The sequence below is a fragment of the Macrobrachium nipponense genome, chromosome 43 (genome assembly GCF_015104395.2).
Source record: "Macrobrachium nipponense isolate FS-2020 chromosome 43, ASM1510439v2, whole genome shotgun sequence".
NCBI lineage: Eukaryota > Metazoa > Arthropoda > Malacostraca > Decapoda > Palaemonidae > Macrobrachium > Macrobrachium nipponense.
In genome coordinates this window covers 19,279,753-19,307,252 of record NC_061104.1, presented here as the reverse complement: position 1 = coordinate 19,307,252, position 27,500 = coordinate 19,279,753, and the positions used below count along the sequence as shown (strand labels likewise).

The window sequence follows — 27,500 nt, the reverse complement described above, 5'->3', positions numbered from 1 at the left end:
TGGCCCCTTCCCAACCCGGAGGCACCCCAATCCGAACTGGCAGGAGTCGGAAAACGGGGCGGCCGACCGCCAACGCTCACTGGCCCCTCATTCCCCAACGGAGGCGAGCCCCATCCCAAACTGGCTGGAGACCGGACCTGGGCGGCCGGGGGACCGCGCCCGACGCTCACCTGCCCCCTTCCCAATGGAAAGCGCCCCCAACCCGAACTGGCTGGAGATCGGACGGCGGCCGGGGGACCGCCCGACGCTCACTGGCCCCTTCCCAACGGAGGCTTCCCAAAGGAGCGGCCAGGCGACTGCTGGCTGCTAACTTACCCAAACTAGGAGGCGGCCCTAGAACCAGCAGGCGCTCAATGGCCTTGCCGAGTAGGCGGCCAGGGGAAGTCTGGCCGCTCACTTGCTGTGCCGATGATGCTGCCGGGAAACTGCCAGGCGCTTAATGGCCCTGCCGAGGAGGCGCCCAAGTCTAATGCTGGCGAACAATCGGCAGCTGGGGGACCGCTGGACGCTCACTGGCCCTTTGAGAGGGAGTGTCCGGCCCCTGAAAAAGTGGCCAGTGCTGGCGAATGGTCAGCGTTGGTGTGCAGATGGAAGCTCCCTGGCCCTGGCGAGAAGCCAAGGTTGGCGAGTGGAGGACTTTGGTTTGGGGGGCCGCTCGATGCTCACTTGAAACTTCTTTACTTACAAGATATGTGACACCAGAAGTTTAAATGAAAGCTAGGCAAAATCATTAGGGCACTCTGAATGCACAGTAAGACCTTCTCAAAGAGATGAGTGAGCACACGACGTCTCCTCAGATGGACTAATAAGCCCCCCCCTCTCTCTCTCTCACTCTCTCTCCTTTCATTTGTTATGTGACTTATCCTTTGTCGGTCCCATCCCATTACAGACAATCTCCGGTCGCGACATCGCTCAGATTTCCTTTAGGGTATCATCGCCAATATCGGCTTTCGCTCAGGCTAGTGCTCTGGCTAACGGAATCGGTCAGTCAGCCAGCCCAAGGTCCTCCATACCCTTCTTATCCTTTTCTTATCCCTTTAGATATCCCTTTCTCCTCCATTTCTTGTGGTGACGATGATGATGTCTCGCTTGCGAAACTTTCGCATTCTTTGTGTTATTTTATGTAAAGGTTTCGGTTATGTTCACATGTGCTTTGTCTAAGTTTGTGTTGCTGTTTGTTACTGTCTATACGTTTTGGTCTTTTTCAAGTTTTTTAGTACACGTTCGTATGTGTACGTGTTTGTGGAAAGGCTCCGATGTGCATGTATATGCTTTGCTTGTTTTGTGTTACTGTTCGTTTCTGTTGTTTTGTTCTTTTGCTATAAAGTGTTTTTTGTCGAGTGCCCTTTGGTATGTCTGTATGCTTTGCTTTGCGTTTGTGTTGTGTATGTGTAAGCTTTGCGATGTTCAGGTGTGCTTTGCTTCGTGTTTGTGTTGCTGGTTGTCTCTGAACTTGCTGGGATTGGTTTGTCATCGTGTATGCAGCACTGTTTGTTTGTTGGGTATGTGTGTGTGTGTGTATGTTTGTATAAGAATGTACTTTGTTTACAGCCTTAGCGAATGTGATACCTTATGCAGCAGAGTAAATGGGCTTCTGAAAGTCACTTTCTCGATTTAGCGGAGCTTTGGAATCTGTTGTGATTCATTATATTTGGTCTTTTCCCTTCTCTTTCTCTCTCTGCTGATACTCTGGCGCACAGTTGGCGCGAGTCGTTGGAGATTTTGTCAAGTTAAAAGATATTATCATTGTTATTACTTCAATAAAACAGATATTGCAATTTTCAAGGTGAACATTTCAAATGAATAAAGAGAAACCATGCTGCGTTTCGGAAACACACATTATGATATATTCTATTATATACATATATAATATAATATTATATATCAATATATTATAACTATATATATAATAATATTATATATACTAATATTATATATATATTTATTTATTTGATAACATGTCAGAAAATGCAAACATGCAAATATACGTATTAATAGGTACTGTATCTGATAATCTTATGATTATTATTTGCATAATCATCCAAACTTCAACCATTGGTTGCCAACAGTCAGGTAAACGCTTCCCCCCCACCCCCCCCCCCACCCCCATCCCCCTAACCCCAGGGTCGGAAAGAAGTATATTCATGAAGAATAAACTGTATTGAGAAACATGCAAAACATAAATAGATTACAAATAATGCGAAGATGAACAATGATATTTTGAACTTCTGAAGTCAATTCAAATTCACAGTATGTTAAGTAAATATGATATTGAAAGGTTCTTGCGGCAGGTTATATGATTCATGGACACGTGTAAAATTTATTTTCCCACTGACACTCGCGAGTGATACTTACAGTTATACTTGTATGTATGTATGCATATATATATATATATATATATATATATGATATATATATATATATATATATATATATAATGTGTGTGTGTGTGTACTCTATATACATGTATATATGCATAATATGTATATTCACAATACCAGTATTGCAGTAAAAGTTAACTTTCAACCTTCCTTCTAAGAGATAAGGGCTGCAGTTCTCTTTCCTTGCTGCCCTTTGCCCCTACACTCTTAAAAAATCAGATTACCGTTGCGTTTCGGTCTTTATGAAGTCAGCCATCCGTTTTAGGGAAAATATAAAAGCACCACTTCCTCTGGTGAAGGCTGTGAGCCGGCTGAAGACCCGAAAAGAATCCGGAAACTGCAGCTTCTTTGAGCAAAACTCTGGCGAATTTCTTATGTAGATCTTTAGCCAAGATGAGGGTACATTCAAGCCATTGTTTTGATGGGAATATTTTCTCGGGGTTGTCTGTGAAATTTTGTCTTTTGAAATTTGGCTGGCGACTCTCTCTCTCTCTCTCTCTCTCTCTCTCTCTCTCTCTCTCTCTCTCTCTCTCTCTCCTTTGGGCTTAATCTTTCGTGTAAGGTTCATAGCCACGCAGCCAAATGTATTGCGTCATCACTATTCGTGTCGTAGATACTGATCATCAATTACCGTTGCCTGAAATTATCGGGAGGGGGAAGGTTCGAATTACCGAATAAGATGAGTGCTCGAATCAGACGCTCGATTAGGAGTTACCGTCGCAGACTGATTGGATTCAGTGATGAAATGACTTTCATTTAATGATATTCACAGTCACCAGAAAGCCTTGACATGTGCTTGCCAGACAGAGGAAATTTTGTGGGGAATATTTTGTAACTAAGGGATCTGAAATTATGTACCTTATGAAAGGAATCAATAAATTTAATAAATTTTTTGAAAACGTACGAGAGAGAGAGAGAGGAGAGAGAGAGAGAGAGAGAGAGAGAGAGAGAGAGAGAGAGAGAGATTTTATGGGGAATATTTTGTAAGAGGTGTTTTAAATTTTTCACCCTAAGAAAGAAAGAAATAATTTATTGAAATTGTACTTGGATTCTAGATTAGCTATTTTGCTAGTTATTTTAATGGTAACTAATGGTATTGATGATGAAATGAGATAGGAAAGCATTTAAATAACATAGTGAACTAAGCTCTTTTATTGAATATAAAAAACCACCTGCAGTAAATGATTGGACTTTCGGTGAGTTTGAATTTCTTATTTGTGATTTTTATTGTGTTATGGGGGGTTGGGTGGGCCGGGGATGGGAGGTGGAGTTATTGGCAGCCAGGATGGAAGGTCCACGTAGCGTTGTGGCTACGAAGACAGTACATAGAATTGCATTAGATAAGTCACTTAACAGTTTTCTCTCTTTTTAGGTAAATTAGGATTTAATTCTTCTCTGTCTAGATAAATTGATAAAGTAATTAGCATTCTCTCTCTCTCTCTCTCTCTCTCTCTCTCTCTCTCTCTCTCTCTCTCTCTCTCTCTCTCTCTCTCTCTCTCTCAGTAGTTGAAGGCCTTTTTCCTGTGTATGTTAGCTCTTGAACAAAATGTGCCATTAAGTGTATCTTAGATTGTTTTGTATAAGTCAGTATTATGTTTTTTTTTATTATTATTATTATTGAATATAAAGAACTCTCATACTAATTATTGTTTTTCTTTTCCTTACAGATCTATCCGGCTTGTTGTTCCTTTAAGGTACGTATTTTGGGAGTGATTCCTTCCAAAGTTTTTAGGCCATAGTTTCACTTGGAAGATAATGGACTTACGATGTCTCAGGACATAAATTCTCTACGCAGATCTCTCAGTCTTTGCGGTTTGTTATTTCAGGTTAAATTCTCACAAGTCGCGTAGGCATTTCCCCCTAGGGTATTGAGCATTTATTTCGTGATGGGACATGAATCCTGAGCTTAAATTCCTGTTAGTCGAAAATCTAGTCCATACATATCTTTTGTTCAGTTCCAGTAAGTTGTCTTGTCGTTCTCTATTGGGCATAAATCCTGGATTTCAAACATTTTAAGTTTTCAGTGATATGGGATGTATGGAATTTTTTCTTCTTATTCCTGCAAGTCTGTCTTGTATGTATCTCTGATCAGATGTGAACACCATTGTATTGTATTATCTAGTTGTTTGGGAATAATTTTTTTCTTTTATTCGCTGGGTTTGATGAATTTTATGATATATATATATATATATATATATATATATATAGTATATATATATATATATATATATATATATATTAATTCATCAAACTCGGCTAATTATAAAAGTATTCTGAAATTCACGTCAACACTAAATAATAAACCAATTCTAAATCTGACGAATAAACCAGAAAATAACAAAGTAATGAAAAAATTGTGTGTGTGTGTGTATATATATATATATATTAATATCATATATATATATATATATATCATATATATATAGTATAAAATATATATATATATATATATATATATATACATATAATTTGTTATCATTGCTTTTATTATGTTCCGGTTCATTCGTCAGTTTTAGTATTGACTGCTAAGACCTCGCAATCATAGGGTGCATGCAGTACGTATGCTTCTTGCAACAAAGAATTTATTAAGTTTTTTGCTTGCAGGGAACACCAAGAGGTGTGTGATGAGTATTCTTTTAAGTTTGCTCAGTTAAACATTAAAGGTCTTTTATTAAGTTTTGACTAGTATGCGTGTAGAATTTGAATCTGTGATCATAATACTAAAGAGAAAAGCAAGCAAAATGTTGCTTCCCAATTTTTCGATTAAATTTTCAGGGTGTTGGTTTTTATGTAACGAATACAAAGGGATACAAATATAGTCTTGAATCTTTCTCCTGTTTTCCATCTCCCATTGTCTCTGTTGCACAATCTGCATAACCAAGCCCATCTCTTGTTCTGAGGAGGAGGAGGAGGAGGAGGAAGAAGACGACGACGACGAAGAGGAGGAGGAGGAGGAGGAGGAGGAGGAGGAGGAGAGGAGGAGGAGGAGGAGGAGGAGGAAGGAGGAGGAAGAGAAGAGGAGGGGTTTCTAAGGGCCTGGGGGACTGCGCCCATACTTGAGGACCCTCTGTAGAGGACGATGATGAGTTGTTAAGGGTACGTTCTCTATCAAGATACTTTAGGCCGGGGGCTTGATGGTTGGTTGGGTGTGTTGGGGGTGGGGGGGGGGGGGGGGTGGTGGTAGGAGGGAGGAGGTGCCAGGGGTGAGTTTGTGCTTTGCGGATATACGCCATGAAACATATGATGGTGTGTAATCGATTCCTCTTACTGGAATGTTAGATTCAGTATTTTATCAGAAACCGATTTTTTTCTCCCTTTTTCAGTCCACTGTGGAAAGACGATGAGAAGACGGGGGTGGGAGGGTGGATGGGCGGTGATGACAACTTGAGAGGAATGAATATTAATAGTAATAAAGATCAATATTCAAAAATGAAGACGAAGTGAATAAAAGTATTAAGAAGCGAGGAAGGAGAATGCGTAGATTGGAGAATTCCAGTATTAACTGGAAAGTGAATTTTTTGGGAAAGTAATTTTTTTTTTTTTTTCAGTAGCAAGTTCCCTGTAAACAAATGTCAGCGCATTTCTTTAAAAGTAAGTCGGCATACAGTATCTGCTTCATGGATGGGAAACGCGAACCTCAATGAAGTATGGTTACCGGGATGTTGGAAGAAGGGAAATTCTGTTTGTTGTAGGACAGAGAATATATATAATATATATATATATATATATATATATATATATATATATATATATATATATATATATATGTGTGTGTTGTGTGTGTAGGCAAATGTCACGAACGAAAGTGAAACAACATAGTGGTGCAAGGCCTTTCGACTTAATGTCCTTTACTTGCTAGCACCACTCCGCTGTTTCTCTTTTCGTGGCACTTACCTTTATTTATTATTATTATATTATTATATATATATATATAATTTTTTTTTATTTATGCATGTATCAGAATAGAGTAGAGCTTAGATGATTAATTATTACCATAGGCCATGCAGGATTTGGTAATCCTACTACTGCAGAAGTAACCTCAATATTTCTCCAGTGGCCCAGGGATAAGGATCCCCATTCTCTTGTGATAAAGTAACCTGCAAAGAAGGATGAGAATCGTACTATAATAATTGCTTAATCTTAGTACGGGGAACAGTTACTTTTGGCTTGGATGTGTTGCCTGAAGACGACATCAGTGGAAATGGGAAAGTTGGTTGTCAGTCACATTTTTTATATTTTATATATCGATCCTATTCCACAAATCATTTCAGCCATTGTTTTGCCGTGAGACATTAATCTATCGGCCATTGTGGCAGGCACGCAAAAACTACTTTATTTTTATTAATTAATAATTATAATCAGTGGACCTGTATTTATAGTGTCTCATGCTGAGGTTACCAGTCATTGAACCTGTTAAATTATATATATATATATATATTATATATATATATATATATATATATATATATATATATATATACTATGTGTGTGTGTGTGTGTGTGTGATTTTTTGGAGGTGTGACACAGCAAAAGTACCTTTATTTTTTTCGTCTTCCAGCCCCGGGCCGAAATGCTCCCCCCCCCAAAACAAAACTCTTATGATTTATGCATATTGAAGATACTTTGGTCAGAGCTTTTGGACAGTACGTAACTTCACCAGAGTCGTGATTTGCTACCTCGATACTTTCTTATAATATCGTCTTTGTGTGTGTGTAAAAGGCATGAAAATCGTGTAAATTTTAATGCAATTGATTTTAAATGATTTGACAAGTAATATGCGGCTGGAGCTGTCAGTAATCAAGAAGGGTTTGTCTCTTTTGCGTAAGACGCATCTTGTCAGTGTTGTTTGGTGTGTTGCACCCGTCTTCTGAGAATGCAATAACATCTGCTCCAGTTGATTTGTTTCCGACCCGCGATCGGAGGAGATTGAATTTTTCTCCTCCCATCCGGACACAGGTGGAAGGATTTTGTCCCGGGAACGTCCTCATCCACATGGAAATGAGTTGATTATTGCGCCTCTGACTCCTGCGCCATCACCTCATCATCTCTGCATTAGTCTGGGGGACCCCGGGGCAAGGGGAGACACTCACACCTGGACCGATTTGGGTGGAAAATACTGGGAGGGAAAATACACCTCGTCGGGGTTAAGTGACAAAATTTCGAGGAAGGGGAAAATACACCTTGATTTGAATTAAAATATCGTGGAGGAAGAGAAATACACCTCGTTGGGTGTACGCGAAAAAAAATTTTGAGGAAAGGGAAGATGCACCTTGATTCGAATTAAAATATCCTGGCGGAAGGGAAAATAACACCTCGTCGGAAGTGACAAAATTTTGAGGAAAGGGAAAATGCACCTTGATTGAAATTTCAAAAATCGCGGCGGAAGGGAAAATACACCTCGTTGGGTGTAAGTGGCAAAATTTCGAGGAAAGGGAAAATGCACTTTGATTCAAATTAGAAAATCGTGCAGGAAGGGAAAATACACCTCTACAGATTCTAAAATCTTAGGGGAAGGGAAAAATACACCTTGTCGGATTTAAGTGGGAAATCTAGAGGAATGGGAATACACTTTGTATTATGTATAAATGACACGTTTAAAGGACTGTTGAAAGCGAGAGAAGGAAGAACTTGTGCAGTTGGAGACGGAATTGTAAGAAGACCTTACTGGGATGAATTGTAAATTGTTAAAGTAGTTTTGGTGGTCTTAAAAATAAATGAATATGTTGCTGGTTTAATTTAGATCATTGCTGTTACAGTGGATATTATTTATCTTTTTCACGATAGACGCTATATTCGGTTTGAAAGTTTTCGACAATCTATGCTTTGGATATATTGAAATTCATATACACGTATATATATATTCTATATAATATATATATATATATATATATATATATATATATATATACATATACATATTCGTTTAAGAGACTTTGCTGTAGCTATCTTTGCATTTAGATTAATGTAAGTGAAATCATAAAAATTCCTTAGATAAAACGTACCGTATGACAAGAAGCCTTAAAAGTTGAAGGTTAGGTAGTAAAAACCAATATCAAATAGCAGAAAGAGCATAAGAAAAAAAAAAGAAGTCTATGCAGATCTGTCTAAAAACTCCCAAACCTGTTTTCGATGCAAACTGTTAAAAAAATAGATAAAAAAAAAAAATGAACCGTTATTTACCGTGTTAAGGGAAAGTAGGTCGCTTTAAACCCGAGCTGGTATGTAATGTTTTCAAGCCTATATACGTCGCTGAATTCCGTCTCCTGTTCATAGTCTGTTTTGAAGGACATTTTCTTCGCTGGCTGGCGAATTGTGGTGTGGAATTAGGTTAGATGTGCCATTTTTCAGTGGTGCTTATATCATCGAAGTATTTCAGATAAAAAAAGACAAAATCATTAAATACCTAATGTGTCAAATACGGAATCTGTCAGTCAACTTCAGCTGTATTTTCCTTTGTTTTCGTGTTGGTTTTATGTCATCGAGGTATTAGAGAAAAATGAATTCGTTAAATATATTTAAACCTGATGCGTCAAATATAGAGTCTGTCGGCCAATTTCAGCTGTATTTCTCATTGTTATGTGTTGGTTTTATGTGTCGGTTATGGAACCTGTTGGCCAATTTTTTTTTCATTGTTTGTGTTTAGGTTTTATGATATGTCAAATATGGAATTTCTTGGCCAAATTCAGCTGTATTTCTCATTGTTTAAAGAAGCCACATGCAGTGAATTTGTAACTTGTCGATTCGCTAATGGTTGTAGATACAATTTCCTCTGATAACCGTGGAATCTGGTCTTTGGGAATGAATTGAATTGACCTCTGCATTGAGAGATACTTTTTTTTTTCATTTTTTATTTATTTATTTTTAGCCGTCAATGAAATGCAAATAGTTATAACTTATGAAGACACGATTAACTTGACCACTGTGTTTGTCGAATTATTGGTTAATTTATTTGTTTATTTTGTTCTCATGTGGTAATCAAATAAAGTTTGCATATTTAACACTGAGACCATGCGTGTTCAAGGCGTATTATATCGTAATGATTTTTGTTGCTCTGAATAAAATCTAACATTGCATTCCCTTGATTTTCCAAGCATACATCAATGTTTTCATATTTCGGTGGGTTTACAGTAATATGATAAGGTTGTGAATTCTGTACTGAAACAGTTTGCATAGTTGGGTGAGAGAGAGAGAGAGAGAGAGAGAGAACATGGTCTGTCGAGTGTGGGTCCGTGGTACAAATGAAAGTCATGAATTTGCAAAGCAGTGCTGCGGGAAACATAATCGCTTGGTAATCCTAGATGCATAATTAAATATCTAGTCAAACGAAATAAGTTAGTACAGGTAATTAAGAGCTGTATGCACTTACATGGCCTCCGTAAAGTGCCGCAATATATATATATATATATATATATAATTTATATATATATATATAATATATATAGATATATATAGATATAGATATATATATATATATATATATTATATAATATATATCTATATATATATATATATATTATATATATATATATATATATATATGTGGGTGTGTGTGTGTGTAATATATATATATTATATATATATATATATATATATATATATATATATATATATATATATATATATATATATATAGTATACACATATATATAATCATTTGCGTTGTGTTGCTTTGTTAAATATTTCTATAGGGGACAGTGAACATCATGCTGTCTTCTGTTGGCATTACTCAAGGTTCTTTGCAGCGTCCCTTCGGCCCCTAGCTGCAAGCCATTTCATTCCTTTTACTGTTCCTACGTTCATGTTCTCTTCCTTCCATCTGACTTTCCACCCACTCCTAACACTTGATTCACAGAGCAACTGCTTTGAGGTTTTCCTCCTGTTACACCTTTCAAACGTTTTTACTGCCAATTTCCGTTTCAGAGCTCTGAATGACCACTTAGATCACAGCGCGTGACTAAATTCTATATTCTATTCTATTCTATATTCTATTAGCTACAATTCTTTCTAGGCCTCCCTCCATCCTACTCCCTCCTCCCCCCTTTTCACATATTTTCTTACACTTTCTTGAATCCCTGACTCCACATTTTTTTTTCTTTTTCGGATCTGGATGTTATATGAGCTCCTTCAAGGTATCGGGGAACGTAAATCATGATGGACAGATTATTATGCGGGAAAAAAGTCGAAGTGACAGAGAAATACGTCTCCGGGATTCGTCATGACAGCCACACGGGTGATTCGTATTGATATCGGCCCTGCTTTGTTTTCTCTTTGGCTCGGATATATATAGTACTGTTGATCAGGTTGGATTAGACGTTGCTCGGTAGGTGTTCAAATTGTTCTATTCTGTGAGAAGATGAGACATGTTTATATGGAACAAGCCCACAGGGTCATTAACTTGAAATTCAAGCTTCGAAAGAATAGGCGTTCAATAGGAAGAAGTAGAGGAGGTAAAGGGAAATACAGAAAGAAGAGATCCCACTTATTAAAAAAAAAAAAAAAAAAAAATTTTAACTAATACCGAGATAGAATTGTCTTAAATAGTATTAGGGTAGTAATGTATTGCACCTTGGCTTGAACTTCAGAAGTTCCAATTGCACGACTTCCTGTGGAAGGCTGTTCCAGAGTCCAACGGTGTGAGGAGGAATAAAGGACCTCTGGAACTGAGAAGTTCGACAGCGAGGCTAAACATTGACTGCATATTGGTGCTGCTGTTAGCAAATAGAAAAGACCTCAAGATTCAATCGTGGTTGTTATTTGTTGCAAATCTTTGAGTAAGTCATGAGTAATTGCTTCTGTTTACCTTTCTTTGTAATAACCGACCCCATAGTACTTTGGAACCGCTGAAGAATCAACCCGGGTAACCCCTTTGGTCTTGTTTCATATAAATATGGTTCGTCTTCTGAATAATAATAATAATAATAATAATAATAATAATAATAATAATAATAATAATAATAAAACACTTCTATTGTTTTCATTGTTTTTGTTCCTATTATTGATTTTGTTGTTGTTGTTGGTGATGCAATTTTATCTAGTAGCTGCTTTCAGAAATGACACTTAAGCATAAGATGCATGTTCCCTTATTAACCATTTAAATCTTTTTTTTTCTTCCCATCAGGCTTATTCATTAACTTTACGACTCTGATATTACTTCGGCGTTATTAGTCCCGGATAGAGCCAGGTGCTTACCCCGAAACAAACCTTGCATGCAAAAGGGTAATTACAATACCATGGGTGCTGTGGGCGAGGTGGGGTTAGGTTGGGGAGGGTGGGACGGGGGTAGGCGGGGGGTGGGCGGTTGTAATGAATTTTCCGGTCCTTGCCGTGGCGTCAGTACACGAGCGTTGCATTCAGTGCTTTGGTGACCACTGGTATGAATGGGTCATTGGACGGTTTGGGTAGGCCATAAAGTGATTCTAAAGCCCCCGTCTCAAGGGTTTAATCTCTCTCTCTCTCTCTCTCTCTCTCTCTCTCTCTCTCTCTCTCTCCTAAAGCTAGCTCCGTGTAATTTTGCCCGTTATGCTCGCCTTTTTTTTTTTTAATAGAAATCTTTCCCTCTTCATTTGCATTTCTCTTGAGCCAGAAGTATGAGGGTACGCTATTTGCATAGGCTATCATATACAGTTTGATGGGGTTCTCTATCGTAGTAGCATACTCATTCATATGGAAAATAATACCATGGCACATTTTGAATGGAGATCTTGGTAGTATACGTAGTTACAAGTAAAACACTTTAAGCATAGAATTTGATCGAATGCGAACTGTAATGGAAATTGTCATAGACGTAAATAGATTACAAATGCCGTCATATACAATTTAAATGGAATCAGCTTAGTGGTCTGGTAAAACAAAGATATACTTACTTGCTGTTTCTTTCTTTAGAAGGTTATAGATGAAAGATATACATTTTTTCTTTTTTTAAGGATACAGATGAATTAACCCCCGCCAGGAAAGTTACTTTTTTGTTATACATTTACTACCGTTTGTTCATGTCTGTATTTTAGCAGGGGACTATGAAAACTAGCTAACTGATTTTTAGGATTTTTGAAAAAATCATTGATTACATTATTAGATACGAATCTGGATCCTAATGAATGATTTTTGTATATATCTTAAAATTTGACTGTCGCTGATGTCTGCCTCATTATGGTATTCGCAAAACCAATGTAAATAGAATTAGAACGTGTGTAATTATCGATTGCAAATATCTGATTACTTCTCTTAGTTACTGATGAAGGGTTTGCTTTGCTATTACTGGAGTCATACTTTGTTGTTGGTTATTATTTATTATTATTATTATTATTATTATTATTATATTATGTTTATTTGTGGATTTAGCATAAAGTATTTATCATAAAGGTATTATTCATAAAGGTATTTTATCATAAAGGTAAAAAAATTGCTCGGAGTTTTTCGGTCTCAGTCATTATGTGTCTTATGCCATGAATTCAGTAGAAATGTATTCAGTTCAGTTGGTGGCAGTTGTCGCTGTTTACAGCGTTTACACGAAGATGGCTATATGCCAGCACCTGCTCTTGCACTCACTATCGGATCTCGGTACAGCAGTGTCGTTTGTACCTTTCTTTTCCAGTACAGTCATTACAGTGACCCTCTTCTGGTGAGCACATCCCTCGTCATTACAGCTGCCCCATTCAATCACATGAAGTAATTGCCACTATCTCGGCGATGATATGTCCTTTGTTCTGGAGCGCAGTCGATTAGTTTTGTAATGGTAATTGGAAGTCTTTGTTGACTCGTTGTTCATTGAGAAGAATCTCTTATTTTTCCTTTTTTTTTCTCATAACTCCTTTGATTTTCACACGCCCGTAAAGTGTTCCCCGCCCTATTTTCATCCTTTTCAACGACTGCTGTGCCTCTCGTCATTTCATCTCACGCCCATATTTTCAAGCTACTTCATCTCCCTTTACAGGTCGTTTTTCTTCTCGTCAGGGCTCCTCTTTTCTTTATTTTCCTGTTCATCGTTTATTCTCGTCCCTTCGCCTCCCCCCCCCCCCCCCTTTCATTGGCTCATTTATCAGCACCCGCCTTCTCTACCGTTCTCTTCAGGCGCCCACTTTTCGCAGCACCCATCTTTCCTACCCTTCTTAACGCCCGTCCGTTCCAGGGCTCCACCACCCGCTGCTCCCCCCTCTCGAGCGGGCGGGCGCCCTTCCCTTGCAGGCTTTTCCCACGCCCGTTTTTTTTTTTTTTTTTTTTTTTTTTTTTTTTTTACGCCCTCCTTCTTGTCTTCACAGCAGCCGACGCCGTTCCGTTCCACTGCGTGGAGGTGCAGTCAGGCGACGTTCACCTTTGATCTTTCGTAAAGTTTTTTTTATCTTCTTCTTCCTCTTCTTCTTCTTCAGTCTACGAGTAAGCAGCTTAGAATTCTGGCAGTGAGCTGACGTATGTCTTGTTGCTTGGTAGCGCGTATTTGATTAAAAAAAATAATAATACCTCATGATGAAGATCGATACAGAAAATTTAAGTATTACTGAAGCAGTGTCATTCCAAATAGATTTTATTTTTTTATTTTTTTACGGAGATATTCTGTATTTTTAAGCCGAGTTGTCCGTGGCGGCTGGTTATTAAGTCTTCATTGTCATTGTAAATTTAAGTATTACTGAAGCAATGTCATTCCAGATTTTTTTTAATTTATTTATTTATCTATTTATTTTTGTTTACGGAGATAATCTGTATGTTTAAGCAGAGTTGTCCGTGGCGGCTGGTTAGTAAGTCTTCATTGTCATTGTACTGTTGCGCGCGTTGAAGTCTCCCAAACAGGGTACACTGGAAATCACCACCCGTAATGAAAAATTCCCGTGAAAACTGACCTTTCTGTGGCCCTGTTGGACCGGCATGTAACAAAGAAGTTTTTTTTTTTTTTTAGGTGGGTGGGGGTGGAAGGACAAGGGAGGGTGGATAACAGGTTTAGTAGCATACATAGTGTATTGGAATAATTTCTATACAGTTTCAAGTTTTTTTTTCTTTTTTCAAGCTTTAGCTGCAAGATACAAAATGACTTCCATAAGGTGAAGAAATAACTTCCAGGTGTATCGTAGATCAGTGATTTGTTGACATTTGAATAAGGTGAAGAAATGTACCTTGAAGATTCCCGTATGTATTCATATGATTGTCAAGTGGTAATGAATTCGATTTTCAACTGTCGTGAAATCTTAAACAAGGAAGGTCATTTTTATGTAATTGAAATAAACCTAACTATTGCCGATAGGTGTGACGGGACAAGTGTATTGGCAAAATTTAGACTTTCATCAACAAAAAAGCCGCACAAATGCAAAGTTGTTTCCCAAGTACTGAATTGTCCTGTGGCTTGGGTCTGTATTAAGGAGGATTGAAATTTGGCATTAATTAAAACTATATTTTGCAGTGAGATTAATTATTATTTATTAGACTCATTCTTTTTGAATTGAACATAAATTTTGCAGGTCACTTAATTATTAGATTCACCAAGCTGGGACATTTATTAGTAAATAATAAAGTAAATGATGATTATCATAAGTTTATCAATTAATAATGACAAAGCATGAAGGGTTTATCAAATAGTAATGATAAAGCATTTATCATAACTTGCTTCGAAAATCACTTCCAAAGATGGAAACGATAAATAGGCTTTTTTTTTAATTTAATTATAGCAAAGGGCAGTGTATGGGGCAGCCTTACAGAATAAAATACACGAAACTCGCAAGCAAAGAACGAAAGCAAGAAGAGAAATCCGAAGTCCCAGATCACTGTAGTTCAATAACATATTTTCACAGGGTAAGGAGAAAGTGTGAGAAGTGGCAGGCCCAGTGTAAACTTCGCCAGTGAAGGGAAGTTTGGAGCCGAAATGGCACTGAGTGAAGTTTTCGAATTGCTTGCTGTCTCGAATTCGTGTATTTCCATTATCCCCTCAGAAAAGTTTCTCGGTCACTTTGTTGCAAATTGTCAGCCATACGGTTTCTCATTAGTGTAACCCAGTTTTAACCTTCCTTGCTGGCTGTGAAGTGTTTGTGTTTGTTTCTGTTGTCTTCGTACTAATAAGTTTTTCTCTCTCTCTCTCTCTCTCTCTCTTATATCTAGTATATATATATATATATAGATATATATATATATATATATAGATATTTGTATATATATATATATATATATCTTTAACAGGTTTTTAAGATCAAATGACTCTCGTTTAAACAAAATGAAATAAAATGCTACTGGCAACTAAACCTACCCACTCTCCGTTGCAGATCATTCTGGGGAGTTGGCCAAAAAGCAAGCTAGGCAAATAAATTCCCGTAGTTACAAATACTTTTTATTTCCCAAATTAGCTAACATTAAAATGGAATAAAATCAATTAATGAAATGGAATAAAATGAATTAACTCTGACCCCCCAAAAAACGTTAAACTATCGTTTCCTCGCAAAATCATATTTAAGTAAGTACCCCCTATTATCTCATTATGTCCGACTATTCATAATATTTTAATAAGTCAATAGAAGTCTTAGAGAATCCATTTTTCTATATGTTGACTTCGAACCCATCTGAAATAAAGAGGCCACAATTATAACACCACTTTAACCATGAAAGTTAAAAGGAATGTGTACCGCACCACAGTTCTCTTTATCCAGACCCAATAATTATTACATCAAAGGTTAACTTTTTCAAAGTTCTTTCTTACGTTACCTTATTGGATGGGTCTGCAACACCTCGCAACACCTCTTCCAGGCGTGTTCCACACTGTCACAAGCAATCAGTGAGTCCTCACTCTTAGCACTTATCCTCCCATAATAAAAGTCATTTACTGTTCGTTACGAACACACACGCAGACACACCCTATGTTGCACACACCAAACACGGGTGCTCCATGCCCGAAGGTTGTGATCTTCGAGGCGTCATCGACTTTAAAGTGCATTGGTCATCTATCCTGCCTGTGTTTTCATTGCATTTTCGAGGAATCCAGCGCTTGTCTCTAACCGACTTATCTCTAACTGGAAAGAGCTGAGATTAACAATTCACTACCGTGCCTTTTAGTATATATATATATATATATATATATATATATATATATATATATATATATATATATAATATATCATATATATATATCTATATATATATCATATATCTATATATATATCTATATATCTATATATATATATACCATATATATATATATATATATATATATATATATATATATATTTATATCTATATCTATATATTATATATATATATATATATATATATATATATATATATATATATATATATATATATATCTATATATATCTATATCTATATATATATATATATATATATATATATATATATATATATATATATATATATATATATATATATATATATATATAATGTTCAAACATACATAGTTACGTACATATATACTTACACTATGGTCTAATGTACATAAATTGTCAAAATAAAAATTTTTTGCTGTTGTTTCTCAGAGATATCGTTGCCAATCGACGTAGAAATCTAGAGGAGAATGAACGTTGTTGCTCGTTTGTTGACATTCGTCAGTCCTTGACGTGAGTGTGGACGGTGGTCGATGTGGGTCGTAGATGTTTACTTTTTTATACAAAAATGTTCGTGGATTTATATTGGAGTGTGTGAGTGTTCATGAGAGATGTGCGATGAAATTATACATATATATATATATATACATATATATAATATATATATATTATATATATATATATATTTGTAAATATTGGGTTGTTTTTCATTCCATGGTAATTAATATAGTCATCAGGGAACAATTTGTTGAATAAGTCAATCTGTAGATTATGTAAGTAAGAATTGGTTGATACATTTTTAGTGTAATAATTTGCTGGATTTAATGATATAATGCGGTTAGCTGGTGTATGGAAAAATCGATATATATATATCTATATATATAATATATATATATATATATATATATATATATATATATATATATATTTGAAAATAAACGTCACTAACCAGAAGTCCGCAGATAAATATGCATTTATAGTTTAAATGTGTTTGCTATTACCTTTTCGTTTTTTATTTGTATGTTTATATTTTTAGTAAATGAGATTCATCGCGTGAGCTATCTAGATTTGTGGGATCTCTCTCTCTCTCTCTCTCTCTCTCTCTCTCTCTCTCTCTCTCTCTCTCTCTCTCTCTCTCCTTCTGACGCTAATGTTCGGTAGAGGTAATGAAATTTGCGAAATGATGTTGAAATTCCTCCACGCAAATAACTGAATTATATTCATGATTCAGAATGTCTGTGCTTCGTACCTTTGCTTTTTAAATCAGGGGGAAAAAAAATTCAGGATCAGCCTCTGTGGATTTTTGCCGAAAATATGTTTTGTCATAATTCGTCTGTTATTTTGTTTCATATTGCAGTTTTTATTACTGATAATAATAACTAGTATATTTGTATTGGGAAAGTATTTTTTCTTTTCAAATTGTTATAAAATAATTTGAAATTGATAGACGTAAAGATTTTCTTTCTTTTTTTTTTGAAGGCAGAACAAAATTTTTTCATGTTTATATTCAATATTTCGCTTTACATTTGGAAATAATGGCGTTGTATCATGATTTGACAGTACTGTAATGTCTGTTCTTTTTATTGACTTGAATTAATGATAATCTGTCAAATTTAAATTAACAACTATTTAATGTTTATGGCAATACGAATAGAATTAGAAAAGGTTGTGCCAGATTATTTAAAATTAATACTCAGTGCCCTGTAACGAAACATTTACAGTCAAAGCTAGTCCAGTCTGCCATTAACAGGGATATCTAAGCAAGACGATTAGTAAAGAGTTCACCATTTTTGTTTAAGCAAGACGATTAATAAAAGAGTTCACCATTATGTTTAAGTGCCTCAGTGGTGTGATCGGTATGGTCTTGGCCTGCCACCTCGATGGCAGCGACTTCGATTCTCGGGTATTCCAATGAGGGGTTAGAGATAGAAGTTCACTCTCGATGTGGTTCGGAAGTCAAGTAAAGCCGTTGGTCCCGCTGCTGAATTACCACTGTTTCAATGCAACGTAAAAACACCATACATACAAACAAACAAACAAACCATTATGTGTCGGAGAATTCATTCGCATACCGAAACGAATCTAATCAAAATCTTACGGTTTCAAAAAACACAATATATTGGGCAGATATTCCCTTGTCAGGCCCCTTTTGTTAATCAAATTTTCTTCACATGACAAAAGGAATTTAATGTTACAAAAAAAAAAAAAAAAAAAAAAAAAAAAAAAAAAAAAAAAAAACACCATTAACATCTTAAACTTTTATATCTTGGGGATTTTAAAATTGCTACTGTTAAGTTCTCTCTCCCTCTTCCCTGACTGGTCATAAAGGTCGACGGCTCTATTTTGTTTACTAGAATCCATTCTCTTGAAAGGAACTGAATGTTGTAAACATAACATACAATTAAACACTACAATTACAATATGTCTCCCTTAAATTTTGCAGGACCACTCAATCGAAATCACATATGGCGATTGCCCTGCTCAGTTTTTTTATGCGCAATTTGAATGTCATCGATTATATCAATGGCGTTGAAAAACAGAACGGATCTGATTTTAAAACTACAGTGATGTAACAGACAACCTGTATCATCAAAAAATGACAGTGATGTAACAGACAACCTGTATCATCAAAAACATGACAGTGATGTAACAGACAACCTGTATCATCAAAAACATGACAGTGATGTAACAGACAACCTGTATCATCATTAAATTCCTTCGAACGTGACAGCTCCAACCCCTTTAAAGCGCAACCGTTATTTGAAGAGTAATAAATGATAAAAAGTAGTATACAAAAATCAACCACGACCAAATATAATTAAATTTCGTTACCACTGATAAAATATAATTGTATTTAATGAATGAATCTAATATTACACGAAAATAATAATACAAACAAACAACGACACCTTTAAATCCCAGTACTAAAAAAACATACAGCCTAATTAAATCAGTGTTAACTGATACAACAGGACTATTATTATGTTCTTTTTAACCTGACAATCCACGTCATGTGTACAATAATCAGAGGCCTATCAATGAGCCAACAGCGGACGAGAAAAAGTCAGATCTGTAATCACTGATCTCTAAATATTTGAACGAGAGAGTTGTGCCGTAAACTGAGGCAATCATTCGATATTATTATTATTATTATTATTATTATTATTATTATTATTATTATTATTATTATTATCATCATCATTATTATTATGAAAAGTCCCTCTCTGAGGGCAGTAACGTTTAAAATCAAAGCTGCATTATTATTATTATTATTATTATTATTATTATTATTATTACGTATTATTATTATTATTATTATTATTATTATTATTATTATTATAATTAGGGAGGAGACCTTCTCTGAGGGCAGTAACGTTTAAAATCATAGCTGTCTTACTAACATCATTATTATTATTATCACAGTCATTTTATTCGATGTGTTTTTTAATCAGTCCTCCAATTCGACTGGGTGGTATTTATAGTGTGGGGTTCCGGGTTGCATCCTGCCTCCTTAGGAGTCCATCACTTTTCTTACTGTGTGCGTCGTTTATAGGATCACACTCTTATGTGTGAATCCTGGAGCTACTTCAGCCTCTAGTTTTTCCAGATTCCTTTTCAGGGATATTATTACTATTATATTATTATTATTATTATTATTATTATTATTTTATTATTAGGGATTGGAGACCTTTCTTCTGAGGGCAGTAACGTTTAAAATCATAGCTGTCTTATTATTATTATTATTATTATTATTATTATTATTATTATTATTATTATTATTATTATTCAGAAGGTGAACCCTATTCATATAGAACAAGCCCGTCACAGGGGGCCATTGATTGAAATTAAAGTTTCCAAAGAATATAGTGTTCATTTGAAAGAGATAACAGAGGTGATACAAAATACAGAAAGAAGAGACATTATTTAAAAAAATAAAAATGCAAATTATCGATAGTCGCCATATTAACTGAATGACTGACTGACTTATTTAATCTGGCGTCGCAATGGCGAAAGGTCATCGTCATAGAAAACTCCCAACTGGCTGTTGGTGGTCAGTGTCTGCTTGTTTTGCCAGTCGAGGCAGCAGCGACCCGATTTCGCCAACATTTTGACGAAGCCCCAAGTGACATTTTCCACCGGATCCATCAAGGAGAGTCGCCTCGTGTTATGCACCGTAAGAGGATTAAACGGACCCTGGTATACACAGGACGCCTCTCGTGAAAGGATGTTTAGTTCCTGCACCGATGAATATCACGCGAAATTATAATGCTCGCCAACATTCTGTGACCTTGGAGTCCTTCCTATCTTGGAATTACAATGCGCTCCTGCGCTCAAAATGAAAGATGTGTCTATCTGGTGATAGAAGTTCGCTCTCGACGTGGTTCGGAAGTCACGTAAAGCCGTTGGTCCCGTTGCTGAATAACCACTGGTTCCATTTAACGTAAAAACACCATCCAAACAATCAAAATGAATGAGGGAATGGAAGCGTCCATTCAACTTTACTACGCGTGTAGTAATTCCATCATTCATTCCTAGTGAAATGTTTGCAGGTCTATAGAATTTAGTATATATATTTGTAAATCCACAAAAAAAGTTCTTCAGTTTTTCAGGCGAAGCATTTGTGTGGATAAAATCTCGAATCTGCAAAATTAAGCTCCTCAAAGAGTCAGGAAGGTTGAACCTCCTTGTCAAAGAGTCCTGATTATCGGAAGTCAAATAAGAATTAAAATAGAATTTTTAGGCTGGTAGAACGCAAGGAAGTCTTTCTAAATCATAAAAAGGTCGAATAAACCTACAAAAGTCAGTGAAATTTACTGCTGGGTAATCGCTAATGAGATATATAAGAGAGGAGTGTTGAATAAAGACATAAAGAGAGGAGAATTTAATAACGGTTGAAATCGCGTAAAGTTTACAATGCGTCAACGTCAAGTAAGCTAAGATTTATATTTAGATCACAGCGTCCGCGCAAGTGTTGTTGGTTCAGACGGGAATTATCTGACACAGGTCCCAGAGTCCGTTCCTGGAACCAGCCAAAGGGCAGTGTACTGCGTTCCTTGGGGACGAAAAATACTCTCTGTTGCATATTTAATCCAGACAACTTCCATTGTCCCTTGGCTTTTGAATAATTGACGAGAAGCTACGTACAGAACTTTAGTGCGAATCTTCCGATACTCTGATTGCTGTGAGCGTTCGAAAGTGCATTGAAGACTCGTCATATTAGAGATGTCAGCGCTATTGAAAACTGCCTTTTGGGGGCCTCTGATGCCCAGTACAACAAAGCTAATAGACCTGCAGAGTCAATACTTCTCTCTCTCTTTCTTTTATAAACGAGATCTCTTCTTTCTGTATTTCCCTTTCCCTCCTATTTACTTCTTTCTAACGACCACAATATTCTTTGGACGCTTGAATTCCAATCAGTGGCCCCTGTAGGATTGTTCCATGTGAATAGGTTTCATCTTTGAATAATAATTAGTATATATATTAGATAATGTTCGCATATAGAAGCGTCTTCTTTCAATGCAGTGGTAGGTAGACATTTCACCCATTATGGGCTGAGAGAGTAGAAGTTCAGTTTTGGAGAGACTTGAGTTTTTCATAAGCTTTGTGGTAAATGGGGTTTGTTTCATTGTGTATTTTCAATATCGTTACTATTTTTTCTTCTTTTTTTCCATTTTCTGTTGCTGGTGTCTCTTTATAGGATTTCTTTTAAAGATGCTGTGGTATATTGTTTTTCTTATTTATATTTTTAAACATCCGAACATTGTTTCGGTCAGAGTGATGCTCTTAGTTAAAAGCTGTTAATTTGTAACTTTCTGATTGACAAAAAGATTATTACTGAGTCTGGGTCGCTATGGTAGTGCAGGAGAATTCTCTTCTCTCTCTCTCTCTCTCTCTCTCTCTCTCTCTCTCTTTCTGAAAGTCGGTAGCAAATTAAAAGATGTGCTCTTAAAATAAGTTATCAGAATATATATATATATATATATATATATATATATATATATATATATATATATATATATATATATGACCTATATTGTATATATCTTATATTATATATATATTATATCATATCAAGTAATAATACTGATCGTAGCTACCAAAACTTAAAAGTATGTTCCTATTTGCTAAATGGACATCCCACGTAATGATGATATAGTGGAGAGTTAGCAAAACACACACTATTACTCATCATGAGGTAACTGGGTCCATTCCGGCAACAGTGCAATGCCTGGTCGCGACAGGTAAATAAATGCTTAGCCAGAAATAAATTCTTACCCTTCTTGGTGCTTAAGTGGTAATCGTCGTAATTCTGTTCACTTGGCTGTGGGATCGAGACCAGTTACTTCAGAAGAGAATTTTTTTTAATTTTTTTTTTTTTACTTGCTTTGAAATTATTTGGACCTTAGATACTGAAAGCTTAATATATATATATATATATATATATATATATATATATATATATATATATATATATATATATACATACATACATACATACATACATACATCATACATACACACACAAATATATAACATTTATGTACATAGATATGCATATATGTGTTATATGTATATTAGATGTTATATATATATTATATATATATATATATATATATATATATATATATATATATATAACATGTATGTATGAATGTATGTATGTATAGCTCGATCATTTGCACAATTGTACTGTGCATTCGTACAGAGAATAAAGATGACCTCATTCCAACGGTAGGGTATCCAGTGTTACAAGCTTTCAAGGACTAGCTGTCCCCATCGTCCAGTAGCCGCATGTAAATATATACACACACACATGCTTAAGCTTCCCTCTTGGTGTTTTTATAGTCACGTAATATGAATGAGTTATTGTAAAGGCAATATCTGTCTTGATAATCTTGAAGCCAAAACCTCAGAACTGCAAAAAGACGGCAGTTATTATTATTATTATTATTATTATTATTATTATTATTATTATTATTATTATTAAGAAGACGAAGTCTGTTCATATGGAACAAGCCCACCAAAGGGGCCATTGACTTGAAATTCAAGCTTCCGAGAAATACCGTGCTCATTAGAGAGTAAGAGAAGGTAAAAGGAAACACACAAAGAAGAGATTTCACTTATGAAAAAGAGAGATACAAGTTAATAAATAGATAAAATTGTATATAACAAGGCGAGGAGTATATCGAGAATTCCCTTTCGTGAGAGGAGCCATCAGATACTAAGCAGAGAGAGTCGTCGTCGTACATTATTTTGCATTTCAAGGGTCGTCAGGGACCTGGATTTTCTGGAGGCGAATCCAATTTAAGAGAGAAAAAACCGAAAGAGAAACTTTTAACGGGGAAACTTACTGACCTCGTTTATGTCGTTAAGATTTTTTTATTTTAATTTATTTTTTAGACTTTTTGTATTTTCTCTCTGTCGTTTTTTCACCCTCTTGTTTTATTTTGTTTGTTGCTTAATTTTTTTTCCACATCGTCTCTTTGTGCGATGCTATTCGATTTCAACTTTTATAGTGTTATTACTTCTTTTATTTAATGTATATATCCAGTTTCGAACGACAGTTTATAGATCCCTCTAATTTAGTCTTATTTTTTTTATAATTCTTTCTTTCTCTGGCTTTTTATTATAAAATGTTGAGGGTTGTAACAGGCCTGGTGTGGACTTGTGTACTCATATCATCCAAGCAGACTGATTCAGGCTATCAATAGATTATTAATGCATGCATAAAAGATCACCCAATCATTTGTTCAATTTGGACACAATAAAATAGCTAAGATTCGTTTGAACCTAAAGAGTAAGTTTATTGTTTTATTTACAGATGTAAGTTATTTATTCAGAGAACGTCAGGTACACCGCTAGATAAATAAAATATAAAAGATGAATGAACCAGAGATATAACGTCCATTGTTTTTGCGTATAGGAAATTATATTTTGACGCAATTTGAAAAGTACAAAATGATTTGATTTCATGTAGTATATCTTATCGAAACTTTGTGCTTGGCAGGGCGAAGTCCATACGTCCACACCAGCGTCACCTTTGTTTATTAGCTTTTGTTTTCTTAAAAACCTTCATTGCTTCCAGTTGGGCTGTTCATTTTTCCTTACATAATGAGAAAAAAAAAAAAACCTTGCTGAAATATGGGTCGGAAATTTCATTTTCCAGCATTATATGGAGGCGGAACGTTAGATCCAAAGTCAAGGGCCAAGTCAAAAATAAAAAATTAAAAATTAGAATGAAACTCACAGAAGCGAGCGCGCGATGACGGCTGTCACAGGGGCTATAAATGAAAAGCTTATAAAAAGGGGACCTGATGCGTTTCCAAGGGAGAGAGGGAAGGGGTTGGGTGGGGGGAAGTTTTTCGTAGGTGTAGCGGAAAGGAGGAAAGGGGGGAAGGGGGATTGCTGGTGATTTGGGTGAGGGAATGTTGGTGATGTGTGGTAGAGAATGTTTAGGTGAGGTTGGGGGGAGGGGATGTTGGTGAGGTGTGGGGAGGGGAATGGTGGTGAGGTGTTGGGGAGGGAATGTTGGTGAGCTGGGGGAGGGAATATTGGTGAGGTGGGGGAGGGAATGTTGGGGATAGAATGTTAATGAGGTTGGGGAGGGAATGTTGAGATGGAGGAGAGAATGTTGGTGAGGTTGGGGAGAGAATGTTGGTGAAGTGGGGGAGAGAATGTTGGTGAAGTGGGGGGAGGGAATGCTGGTTTGGTGGTTGGCTTGGGGCGGTTGCGTAAAGGGGAGAAGAGGGTGAGGGGTGATTGTTTCGTAGGCGTCTTAAGGGTAGGGGAAAGGAGGAAGGCTGGCGGGTTGGGGGGGTGGTGGGGGGCGGGTGTGTGATTGTTGTGATTGTGGCATACGAGAAGCGGCGGCATTGTTGTGGTGCCCTGCATTCATACCTGCTGGAGAAAGAAAGGGGGAAAAAATGGTGAGGGGAAATGAGCTCCTCAACGGGAAATGAAAGAAGAAGAAGAAGACGGCGGCAACCATTTTTTTTATTCTTGTTGGGGGGTCAGAGAGAGAGAGAGAGAGAGAGAGAGAGAGAGAGTTTTAAACTTGATCAGTGTCCCCGAAGTGATGTCACGAATGATCTTTTCCCTTATTTATTTTTGAACGACAATGAACGAAATGACGTTTACCCGAGCTGTGTTTTATATAAAAGACGCGTATTGACGCGATGTTTATACGCATGTTACTTCGTGGCATAATCTAGAGATGATGTTAGTGCATAGACCCCTTAAATAGTATTATCATGTATATTAAAACCCAATCGTGAATGTAATGTAACTAAGTGGCATAATACAGATACGTAATTTCAGTGTGGATATTTTATCATATCATATAGTATATTAAAGACTGGCCGCTTGCAAAAAAAAAAAAATGTAGTATGCACTCACTGACACATGGTAGCCAAACAGTCGAGTTTGTAAAGAGGGAGTGAATTTACATTCTCTAGAATTTGAGGTTTAACCAGTTTTTAAGGAAGGACAGCTCGCAAACAACAGGAAACGTTGACTGTAAAGCAATGTTGAAAGCTTTTTATATCTATTTTTATAATTTATTTATATATATATATATATATATAATATATATATATATATATATATATATATATATATATATAAATCAAATCCACGTAGGAAGGAGAGTGATTTTATGACATTCTCAAGCACGTGGCCTTTCGTGCTACAGATGTGATCGTCAAGATCCTGGCACTTGACAATGAGGACTTAGTCCTGGAAAGCTTGTAACTTTGTAACTTTTTTAATATCGCCGCTAGATACCATCCAGTTTCAATATGAGGTCCCGTCAGTAATTGTGTTAAACGTACAGAACAGTTGGGTAAGTGATTAAATATTTAAATATATATATATAAATATATATATATATATAATATATATATATATATATATATATATATATATATATATAATGTATGTATGTGTGTGTATGTTTGTTTGTATGTATTGTTAAAGATAATGAAACTGTGAAGAAGGAAATATAATTAAAAACAAAGTGAGAACGAAAGAGCTTTGTTTCAGATAGTGTCTCCAGCGCTTTACAAATAGAGGAGACCTATTGACACTTGGAGTTTCTGAATTTCTGAATTTCTGAGTGGCAGGCAGTCAGTGGGTGTAGAGTTCGTTAGGTTTCCGGCTAACCCCAGAGGATAAGAAGTGTTCATCTCATGTAGAAATAGATTCCCAAAAAACCTGGTTTCAATGACTCGTCATAAATTATTGCTGCTTACCTTCATGATTAAGTAGCGTTAAGTATCTATTTGCTGTGCATGTAATTTTGTGCTGTGGTTAATGCTACGTAACGTGATATGCGTAGCTTATAGATCGTTGGCGTTTGATTTTTCTATGGGTATGGCTTTTTTTTTTATTCCAGCGTAGCCCTCGTAAGAATTATCGAATTCCTCACGAGGTATAAAAAAGTTAAGTATATCTTATAACCAGACCACTGAGCTGATAATCTAGCAACGGGACCTACAGCTTATTGTGAGATCCGAACCACATCGAGAAATGAATTTCTATCACCAGAAATAAATTCCCCTGATTCCTTGTTGGCAGAGCGGAGAATCGAACCCGGACCCTGAGATCGGTAGCCGAACACGTTACCGACTCGTCCAAAGAGGAACTCGATGTATTTCCTACAAATTAGTACATTGTGGCATTTACTTCCTCCGGTTATCGTTAGTGACCCAAGATGTATTACTTCTTGATGCCAACCAATTGTGAATTTTCTTATACTACTACTGTTTGTTAATTTGGTTTGTCATTAGTGGGATGAAAAAAGATGTGATTCATTATGTAAGCTGCCTTTGAATTCCGAGGTCGAGGGTTACTTGAAAGAAGGCAGTCTCCTAAGAATTGTTTTTAAATTCCGTATCCTTGGTACGGTAAGAAATCATTAGAACGCGTAATAATATTGTATGCCAGTCACGCTTATACTGCCGTAACACGAGAGCTGAAGAAGTGAATGTAGAGGGTTTCCTGTATACTGTGTACTTTTGATTTGTGATTTCCCTAATTGTCAGTGCATTCGGCTTTAATTTTGATACGCGGTACTATACTATACTATACTGTG

General features: G+C 36.2%; 1 protein-coding gene across 7 annotated transcripts in view; it reads left to right on the top strand.

Moving 5' to 3' along the window:
- LOC135213543 (rho guanine nucleotide exchange factor 18-like) overlaps positions 1 to 27,500 on the top strand; it is a 1,147,377-nt gene that overhangs the window by 164,551 nt on the left and 955,326 nt on the right. For all 7 annotated transcript variants that reach the window (XM_064247496.1, XM_064247500.1, XM_064247499.1 and 4 more), the window contains one exon: positions 4,049 to 4,075. The gene's annotated coding sequence lies outside the window, so the exon portion shown is untranslated. The remainder of the gene's footprint in view (positions 1 to 4,048; positions 4,076 to 27,500) is intronic.